Source organism: Tenrec ecaudatus, chromosome 2 (assembly GCF_050624435.1).
Source record: "Tenrec ecaudatus isolate mTenEca1 chromosome 2, mTenEca1.hap1, whole genome shotgun sequence".
NCBI classification, from domain to species: Eukaryota; Metazoa; Chordata; class Mammalia; order Afrosoricida; family Tenrecidae; genus Tenrec; species Tenrec ecaudatus.
Window position 1 is genome coordinate 68,953,156 of NC_134531.1, and position 10,710 is coordinate 68,963,865.

A 10,710-nucleotide genomic window follows, 5' to 3' on the forward strand; every position below is an offset into this window, starting at 1 on the left:
TGCTATATCTTTTCATAGCTGGGCACCATCAGCTTTTCTTCACCACATCTGCTTTGTCTTCAGCGGTTATTGGGAAGGTGAGCATCATAGAATGCCAATTTAATAGAAGAAAGTATTCTTGCATTGAGGGAGTACTTGAGTGGAGACCCAATGTCCTTCTGCTTCCTTAATACTAAACCTATAAATATATGCACATAGGTATATTTCCCCATCCTCATATATAAATATATTTGTATAAATACATGTTTTTTTTGAATGGGAAATTTGTTATTTTTTTTGAATGGCAGCTCACACAAAAGTTATGATTTCCTCAGACATACCCAAGTCCCCTACCCCCCAATCTTACAGATACACATCACAGCATGTCATGAACAATTTCCACTTTATTTCCTTTCAGGTTTTTCTTCAGCTTCTAATCTTTACATAGGCTTTGGAGGAGGTCGTGGGGCAGCACCTGCAGGTCTAAATCGAGGTGGCGGGGTTCGGTCCTTCCGGGCTTCGCGTGACCGGTTCCGGACCACCTTGCTGTGGACGGCACAACTCACACAGTAATGCAGCTTCACGTGCAGCTTGGGAAGCACGTATGCATCGAAGACACTCGCTTCGGAGATGTCTCTGACGGCCGCGGCCTCCACTATGTTTCTTATGACGAACTTCTTAATGGCCTTGTCTTTGGGCACGCAGCGGGCGCAGTTCGTGCAGCGGATGGGCTGCACATGGCCGCGGCCCTTCTTGGCCCGGCCGTTGTTAAGCCTTTTCTTTGTCATCTCGGAAGCGAGGACGCGAGAGAAAGCTAAATACATGTTTTTATCTAGACCTCTATAAATGCCCTTTGCCTCCCAGCTCATTCCTCTATTTCCCTTGACTTTCCTCCTGTCCCACTATCATACTCAGTCCCCACCATTACCCTTGATCATGCCCTACCAGGCCTCCTACAGCCTCCTCATCACCAATATGGATCACTTGTTCCCTTGTCCCTGGATTTGTTAACATCACTTCCTTCCCCCGCCCCCCCACCTCCCCCTCTCCCATGTCCCCCAGAACTGTCGGTCCTGTTGTTTTCTCCTCCAGATTGTTCATCCAGCCTATCTTATTTAGACAGACCTGCAGAGATAATAACACACAAAAACAAGACAAAGCAAAATCAAACAACAATATACAACAAACCAATGACCAAAACAAAACAAAACACAAGAAAGAAAAGCTTGTAGTTCGTTCAAGGATCCTCTGTTGTCCTTTAGGAGTGTTTTCCAGTCCAGTCTGTTGGGGCATCACGCCCTGGCCTTGAAGTCCACCTTCAGCATTCCCTGGGGACCTTGCCGCTCCATTCCCTTGCTGTTCTGTGGTACCGCTTAGTGTTTTGCCTCGGTGTGGCAGGATCAGATCAGGTGCAATTCCCACACTGTGTCTCTGGCGTTGTCCCCTGTAGGGCCATGGGTCAGTGAGAGGCCTCATTTCTCATAGTGGGGCCGGCCATGTGATCCTTTCTGTCAACTGGCTGCTCTAATCAAGAACATCATCCTCAAGGCCTGGTGGGTCAGCATGTGCCCCACTCTCTCCTCCTCCCCTTTCATCAGCACCCGTGTGCTCTGATCAGCTATGTGACCATGAACTTTCAAAGGGCAGCTGGAGAAGACCAAGTGAAGCATTAATAGAAAAGGTGAAAAGACCTGGAATTGGAGACCTGGCAGGGAAGAACATGAACATGGCCAGCATATCTCAAGTTGAAAGAACCGAAGAAGGAAAAATCAAGCACAAATGTGAAATATTGCCAGATTCGATGGCAGACCCAAAGGGCCTGGTGGTGCTGATGGACAAGCATTGGACTGCTGACTGCGAGGTGCTTACGGTGGTTTAAGCAAGGTTAAACTGACCCGCCGATCGGCTGGAGAACGCTGAGTTTATCTGTTCTGGTAAAGATTTGCAAAGTCTTGCAAACCCTAGCTAGATAGGTTGTTCTGAATCAGAATCAACCAGATTGCAGTGGGCTTGGTATTGCTTTTGTTTTTGTCTGTTTATAGACAGAATATTGAATGGCGCAGGAAGTATCAAAAGAAGATGGAAGGAATACACAGAGTCACTGGACCAAAAAAGAATTGGTCAGCATCCAACCATTTTAGGAGGTACCATATGGTTAAGCACCAATGACATTGAAGGAAGAAGTCCAAATGGCACTAAAGGCATTAGTCCAAATCAAGGCTCCAGGAATTGATGGAATCCCAATGGAAATGTTTCAACAAATTGAAATCACTCACTAGTCTATGCCAAGAAATTTGGAAGACAGCTACCTGGGAACCTAACTGTAAGAGATCTATATTCGTGCCCATTCTGGAAAAGGGGAAAATTATCTAATAATATCATGTGCAAATAAAATTTGGCTAAAGATAATTCAAGTATGGTTGCAAGAGTGCATCAGCAGGGAGCGCTGTCCTGCACCATCCTCACAACTGCTCCCATGTTTGAGCCCGTTGTTGCAGCCACCCTGTCAGTCCCTCTTGTCAAGAGCCTTTCTCTTTTTCCCTGTCCCTTACTTTATCAAGCGCGATGTCCTTCTTCAGAGACTGGTCTCTCCGGAGAACATGTCCAAAGTATGTGAGACAAAATCTCGCCATCCTTGTTTCTACTTCTGCCTGTATTTTTCCTAGACAGATGTGTCTGCTCTTTTGGTAGTCCGTGGCACTTTGACCTAGTGCATTGGCAAATCTGCTACATGAGACCTTTAAAAGTTTTGAAAAGGAAAGAAGTCACTTTGAGGTCTAATATGCACTTGTCCCAAGCCATGTGTGGTAGTTACATAATCTCCTGTCAACTTGTGAAGTGGTGGGGTCTAGCCTGTCAATCAGGTCGCAGCTTGATGACCTCATAGGCGCAAAGGAGATCCATAGTGCATTGGAAGGCAGACACTCTGCTTCAACTCCCTGCCAGACATTCCTGTTGACAAGCCACATGGAGCTACGCTGAACAAGCTAGAGCCCTGGAGCTGGAGGAGCCACATGGAGACCCACACCAGTGCAGAGATGCTTCCACTGTTACTGGATCCACAAGACTTTCCACCCACGGGCCTATGATCTTTCTGCATTCGGCATTATTGCATGGTTGCATGAGTTTGAAGAAGAATTTATAGACTGGTATCAGACATATGGACTAATATTGGACTTACGTACTTGATATGGACTGTGCTGGGATGTTTTCTTAATGTATAATTGATATAAAGTTATTGCCTATACATATGTGAGTCTCCCTAGACCTGGACTAACACACCATTGTATTTTCAACCACCTCATATGCAGGTGAAATCTGGACAATGAATAAGGGAAACCAAAGAAGTGATGCATTTGAATTATGGTGCTGGTGAAGACTGCTGAAAATGCCATGAACTGCCAGAACGACAAACAAGTCTGTCTTGGAAGAAGTTGATCCTGAGTGCTTCTTAGAAACAAGGATGGTAAGACTATATATATGTCTCACATACTTTGGACCTGTTATCCCAGTGGTTTTCAACCTTCCTAATGCTGTGACCCTTTCATATAGTTCCTCATATTGTGGTGACCCCCACCAACCATAAAATTATTTTTGTTGCTACTTCATAACTGTAATTTTGCTACTGTGAATTTGTGAATCAGACTACTCCTGTGAAAGGGTCGTTCAACCCCCAAGGGTCACGACCCACAGGTTGAGAGCCACTGTACAGTTTTTAGTATATGTGCTGCCGAAGCGAGCACGAGAACCGCTGTCCAGTTATCAGAAGACACCCGTCCTTGGTAAAGGACACCATGCTTGGTAAAATGTCATTGAAAAACAGGAAGCCCTTGATGAGATGGACTGACACAGGGGCTGCAGCAATGGGCTCAAACATAGCAACAATCATGAGTGTGGTACAGACCCAAGCAGGGTTTTGGTCAGTGGTACGTAGGATCATTATGAGTTGGAACCAACTCAACACCACTTAACAGCAAAAACAGCATGGTGTTCCAATGATGGGAGTCAAGACTGAGAACGGACAGCTTCCCCAATTTCTGTCTTGGCTCACAAGGTAGGGATCCGAAAAGAATAGGAGAATCTGTGGTAGCCACCTAATCTGGCATCAATATAAGGATTAAGGGTGTAGGGGTGGGGTCTAGGCTGTCAATCTAGAGATAGCCAGTGAGACTTCTGTAGGCATGACCTTCTCCTGAGAATTCTGGGAAATCTGGTACTTCCTGCTTGGAAGTGGAAGACACCTCTTTCTCTCTGCTACTCCCTGGGAGACATTGCAGCTGACAAGACCTCTGAAGCTGGAGAAGCCACATGGAGACCCCTGCCAGCACTGAGATGCTTACAACGCCATGGATCCAAAGAATTTCTACCCACTTGCCTGTGATCGTCCTGCATTCAGCATCGTTGCATTTATTTTGTGAGTCTGAAGACGACTTTATGGATTGTTGTTGGACATATAAGATTTCATGTCAGATTTATGGACTTGATCTGGACTGGGCTGGGATGTTTACTCAATGTTCAATTGTTCTTGTATATAAACCTCTTCCTTATACACATATGTGTGTTTGTGGATTTGTTTCTCTAGTCTACCCAGACTAACACAGAAACATTGAATTAAGATCCACTCAGGATTCATGAAGAAATAAAGTGCCACCAATTCTTACCCAATGCACAAGACCGACATAATCAAACTAAGTAAACCCTGATCAGATCAAGTTTTACCTGACCACCATAACTCAATTCAGTCAGAACATTCATTGAAACCATTTCTTACGTGATCTCTGGTCTCTCTTTAGGACACAGGGGAAAGACGAGGCTTCCTACTCCCTGGAAGGGCCACAGTTTCAGGAAACCACGGGCAGTTCTACCCTGTCCAATAGGGTTGCTATGAGTTGGAATCAACTTAATGGCAATGCGTCTGGATTTTTGTTTTTTTATTCAGAACAACATTTCGATATTGTTCGTCACTTACCTAATTTATTTGTTTGTTTGTTTATTTATTTATTTTCTTGAACCAACATCTTTATTTCAAAAGTACTTAGAATTTAACAAACAATCTTGTCCTTTGTTATATAAAAGAGGAAATGTTCACATAGAATTTGAAAATGATAGCAGATTTTGCTATTCGGCTTCAGACATGCCTCCTTTATCCTCCTTCCTGTGTTATTCCTCCCACCATCTCTCTAGGAGACGGATCCATGCATACGTCTTCTGTGTTTATAGTGCTCAGCACTTGATAAGGTACCATGGTGACACAACAGTTAAAAACACAGCTGCTAACCGGAAGTTTGGCTCCAAGGTAGAAAGACCTGGCAATCTGCTCCCATAAAAGGTACAGCTGAGAAAATCCCACGGGGCGGTTCTTCACTGTCAAATGGGGTGGCTAGGAGTCATAATCGACTCAATGACAACTAGCAATAGCAACCCTGCTTCCTAAAACACTTTCACATGCATAATATCAAAGTGCACATTGCCCTGAAACAGTTTGTTGACAAAAAAGCAGAAGTCTGGGGTTCCCCAAAGCAGTTCTGAGTTCAAGTCCATCCTCAACTTCCTCCATGCAACTAAAGCAGATCCATTAGACTCATTTACTAATTTATTAAGTCTGTCATTTCATCAACAAGAGGAAGGGGTTGTCATGATCCCAAACTAGAGATAATCAGTTTAAGAAAGTAGCTCTTTAATTGCTCCATAGCAACAAGGCAAATGACGGCCTCAGGCATTTCCTGTAGCTCAGCCCTTTTCCTGGGCCAAGGGTCAGTGCTGAGCCATCTTCTCTAGCTTCCTGTGAGGAGATGCCCTCCCACTTAGATCTGCATATTATCAGAAGAAAGTTTTACTTTAGATTTTTTTTTAATATAACAGAGTCACTATTTAACTTCACGTTCAAGTATGGAGAAAAGGGTGAATATTTGAAAGTACTTTAATGAGCAGAAATTACTGCATAATTTAAATAGTGGTATTGCAGAGTTCATTTATAATTTGAGTAATAAGTCCATTTGATACAAAATTCTATTTTCTATGCTTTATGATTGAAAATTAAATTCCCGTAGCTTTGTATTGACCACTGAATTAGGAATGCAATTTAAAATCCAAGGAACCCCCTGCTTGGTCTCAAACAAGCCCTCTCAGAAGCAGGAAGGGGCATCTCACTACCAGAAAAACTGAGACCCGGAGATCTGTGTGCATTGAACCTCCTTGATCCAGCAGCTGGCTTTGATACCAGAGGAGTTTCAGAGGAGCAGCAGCAGAACCAGGAGTCAGAACTCAAGACACAACAGTGGGCTTCCCAGCACACGGAGCAAGTAAACCAAAACTCAAAAGCAAAGCAAAAGCACCTCAAAGCCAGCAAGTCAATTCTGACTCATAGTGACCATACAGGACAGGGTAGACCTGCCTCTGTGAGTTTCCAAGCCTGCAACTTTTTACAGGAGTAGAAAACCTCGCCTTTCTCCTGAGGATGGTTTCAAATGGCTGACTCTGCAGTTAGCAGCCTAAGGAGTAAACCTGTGCTACCAGGACTCCTCACAGTCTGTAAAACTGAGCGTCTGGGGGCAATAAACTGGCCTGTGGCACGGAGTGGCTCCACTGAGCACTTAATTGGAGGCGCTAGTGTTGTTGAGTGCCTTGAGGCGGAGTAGCATGCCCTCTGGCCCTCTATTAGCAGCCACAGCATTGACCAGGCCTAGAGACTGAGGGATAGCCTGAGGGCACAGCAAAGAAGAACCCATCCTGACTGCACATCTGAGTCCTAAGCATTTCTCACCTGAACTGTAACTTCTTAACTTCCCTAATAAACCTCCTAAATGTCGCCTTTGTCTGTGAGTTCTATGTGGCCGCTACAATGACCTATAGAAACTGTCTGAAAAGTAGAGTGCTGCACTTGTGTTAGGGAATTGTTACAATCAGTGTTGCCAAATGATGCCCTTTGTTTTTTCAATATGGTATTGTAAGGGATTATCCTATTATAAGGAGTGGCTTGCCTTCCCCACATAAATCTGTATGAAGAAATGCCCTTTTTATGGATTTTGGCTTTTATGTGTGTCAGAATAAAACTTGGTCATGTTAACCATCTGGTTTTCTTTTCTGCCCCATAATCATCTCCTCTCCTCTTCTACCTCTTCTGTTCTCTCCACCTCCCTGACCCGTAGGCACCTGAACCTCAAGCATAAAAAAACAAATCCCAAATCAGACACATACAAACAACAACAAATCCATTGCCATTCATTCCATTGCACTCAGGGGGACCCGTGTGTTAGGAAGTAGAACTATGCATAGGGTTTTCTTGGCTGAAATCTTGAAGAGGGCAGACCTTCACGGCACTTCTGGGTGGGCTGAAATCCCCAACCTCGGAGGTGAGCATTCAAGTGCAAAGCATTTGTTCCACCACAATCATTGCTTCAAACAAAAGCAAACAAAAGATTGAATTTATAAACAGAATTTTTAATGCATCCTGATCTCATATACATTGCTAGATTCTAAGAACTATATTTAATGCATATATATGGCACACAACTACCACCACCTCTGTCTGTAAAGAACTCTCTTAGGTGAACAAGCGGCCATCTGGCTCAGAAGCAATAAAGCCCACATGGAAGAAGCACACCAGCCTGTGCGATCACGAGGTGCCAAAAAAAAATTTATATATATAAATATATATACCATAGTGAATAAAGGGGGAAGTGCAGAGTGGAGACCCAAAGCCCATTTGTCAGCCACTGGAGATCCCCTCATAGAGGGACTTAGGAGGGGAGATGGGTCAGTCAGGGTGCAATGTAGTACCGATGAAGAACACAACTTTCCCCCAGATCCTGGATGCTTCCTCCCCCCAACTACCATGATCCGAATTCTACCTTGCAGGACTGGATAGGGCAGCGGTTGTACACTGGTGCATATGAAAGCTGGAGGTACAGGGAATCCAGGGCGGATGATACCTTCAGGACCAGGGGTGTGAGGGGCGATGCTGGGAGAGTAGAGGGTGAGTGGGTTGGAAATGGGGAACTGATTACAAGGATCCACATGTGACCTCCTCCCTGGGAGACAGACGGCAGAGAAGGTGGGGAGGAGAGACTCCGGATAGGGCAAGATATGACAAAATAACAATCTATAAGTTATCAAGGCCTCATGAGGGAGCAGGGAGCGGGGAGGGAGGGGAAAACAAAAAAAGAGGACCTGATGCAAAGGGCTTAAGTGGAGAGCAAATGCTTTGAAAATGATGAGGGCAAAGAATGTATGGATGTGCTTTATATAATTGATGTATGTATATGTATGGATTGTGATAAGAGTTGTATGAGCCCATAATAAAATGTAAAAAAAAAAGAACTCTCTTAGTAGAATCTTATAGCCACCCTATAGGACAGGGTAGAACTGCCCCCGTGGGCTTCTAAGACTGTACCTCTACCGGAGCAGAAAGCCTCTTCTTGTCCTTGAGGAGCAACCGGTGGTTTCAAACTGTTGACCTTGTGGTTAGCATCCCAACACATAACCCACCGTGTCTTTAATGGATGCCATGAGTCAGAATTGACTAGATGGTGAGTATGATGTTTGAGGTTTGAGCACAGGAGTTAATCAGCTGCTAACCAAATGGTTGCTGCTTTGAAGCCCCTCAGTGGCTCCAGGGGAGAGAGACCTGGCAGTATCCTCCTGCAAAGATCCCCACCCACAATCAAACACACTGCCGTGGTGGTCAAAGCCCATTCAGAGCCGCCCGGCAGGCCAGGGTAGACCTGGCCCTGTGAGTCTCCGAGACGGACTCTTTATGGGCGTGGCCCTGGGAAAGCCCTGTCTTTCTCCTGCACAGCAGTTGGTGGTTTTGAACTGTTGACTTTGCAGTTAGTAGCCCAACATCTAACCACCATGCCACCTGGACTCCTCTGTAAAGTTTGCAGCCTGGGAAACTGCCTGGGGCAATCAATTCTCCATCATCACGTGGGATCGTTATGAATCAAAAGTGACTCCAGGATGCTTAACAGCCACCACCGCCACTGTTTTACTCTGTAAAGATTAGTAGCAGAATTAATAGCTCAGGCGGGGAAAATTGGTTAATATACACTATATATGTATACATATATGTGTGAATATATACATACGCACACATATATGTCAAGGAATGGACCATGGGTAGCTATTTCAATACTTTTCTCTGTAACCAGTTAGGGGACATTCATTGATATTTATAACACCCTTCCTCTTTTGCTCGTTTCCTGTTTTCTTACTCAGCCAGTTTGCTGGGATTCTTTAGTTGGTGAAGTAAATCAAACCTTCTTTCCCCAAAACATAATGCTTATGTACAGCCAAAGACCTCATGGGAGTGGGTTTCTCGGGGTTGGTTAACTGGCCTCGCATTGTGTCTCATGTAGCTGTCCCGCGGCTCGTTGGTGGCATGCTGCCTCTGCAAGGTACCCAACAGGGTTTGCCAACTGACTTCTATTCCCTGAGACCAACAGCGTGAGAAAGAGACGCAAGAACCGGACGACAGAATGGGATGTGGGACTAACTCCCTCCAGGAACTGCCTTCTCTGCCACAAAACCAGAATAACTGAATGGAGCCTGGACGTCTTCATTGAGCCTGTGGAGGAAAGGGTCTTTCGAAGAATCCTGATCAAATGTAGAATGGAATTTCCAATTTCCATGAAATCCAGACTTCTTGGAGCTCCTGAGGTTGGATGAGTCCTGGAAACAACACCCCACTCTCCCCACTGCAAGATCATCTTAAACCTTAAATCAAAACTGATGTCCTATCACTTCTTGGCCTTTTGGCTAAGATCAAGTATAAAAATTATCTCCTGAAATCTTTTTTTTTGAATCTCCTGAAATCTTAAAACCAAACAATGGTTTTGCCTAACCTTTAAAATAAAGTCTACCTTAATCATTGTGCTTTTGAAAGACTTATTTGTATAGAATTAAAGTGACAATGGCAGTTGTTCTTTTTTTTTTTTAATCATTTTATTCGGGGCTCACACAACTCTTACCACAATCCATCCATCCATCCATCCATCCATCCATCCATCCATCCATCCGTCCATCCATCCATCCAGTGTGTCGAGAACATTTGTAGATTTGTTGCCATCATCATTCTCAAAACGCTCTCTTTCTACGGCAATGGCAGTTCTGAAGTTTAGAAAGCAGCCTTAGGGGACAGTGGCGGAGGGTGGGGAGGAACTCAAAAAAAGGATGGAGAATATAATCGATGCCACTGAGTTGAATTGAATCTGTAGAAACCGGTGGGGTAAATTGGTGTATGTTCTGCTGTATTGATTCTCCAACAATAGATTCTTTTGAAAACTAGACTCCGTTCAGAGGCTGGTCAGTGTAGTGGACACAGCAGGTACCAGCAGGTCTCTTCACGTAGCCTGTGTGGCCTTCCCCCAGCTGATGCAATGCCGGCTGTTCATACCCCGCAGCGGCACCTCTTTCCCGAGCATCACCCATGGGCAGTGGGCACTGACTGCCTCACCCAGAAATTCCTAAGATGTTATGCAGTGATGAAGTAGAATACATGGGAACAGCCACACACACTCTTTGTGCATCCTGTCCCTGGATGCCTCTGTGCATTTAGACGTCTTGTTTGCCGAACGGGAGCTACCGCCCAGGGAAACAAAAGAAAAGCGCCATTAAGCTGAAAGCCGCGGCCCTGGCTTGCTCACTCTGGGCTTTTCTATTGCCCCAGTAGACCAGCAGGAAAACCAAACCAAGCAGGAACTCACTGCACTGGTAAGGGTAATTGACCTTGAT

General features: G+C 44.8%; 1 pseudogene; it reads right to left on the reverse strand.

Annotated features, from left to right (window-relative positions):
• Positions 1-382: 382 nt before the first annotated feature.
• LOC142440835 (small ribosomal subunit protein eS26 pseudogene) lies at positions 383-789 on the reverse strand (annotated as a pseudogene).
• Between the last annotated feature and the right edge of the window lie 9,921 nt (positions 790-10,710).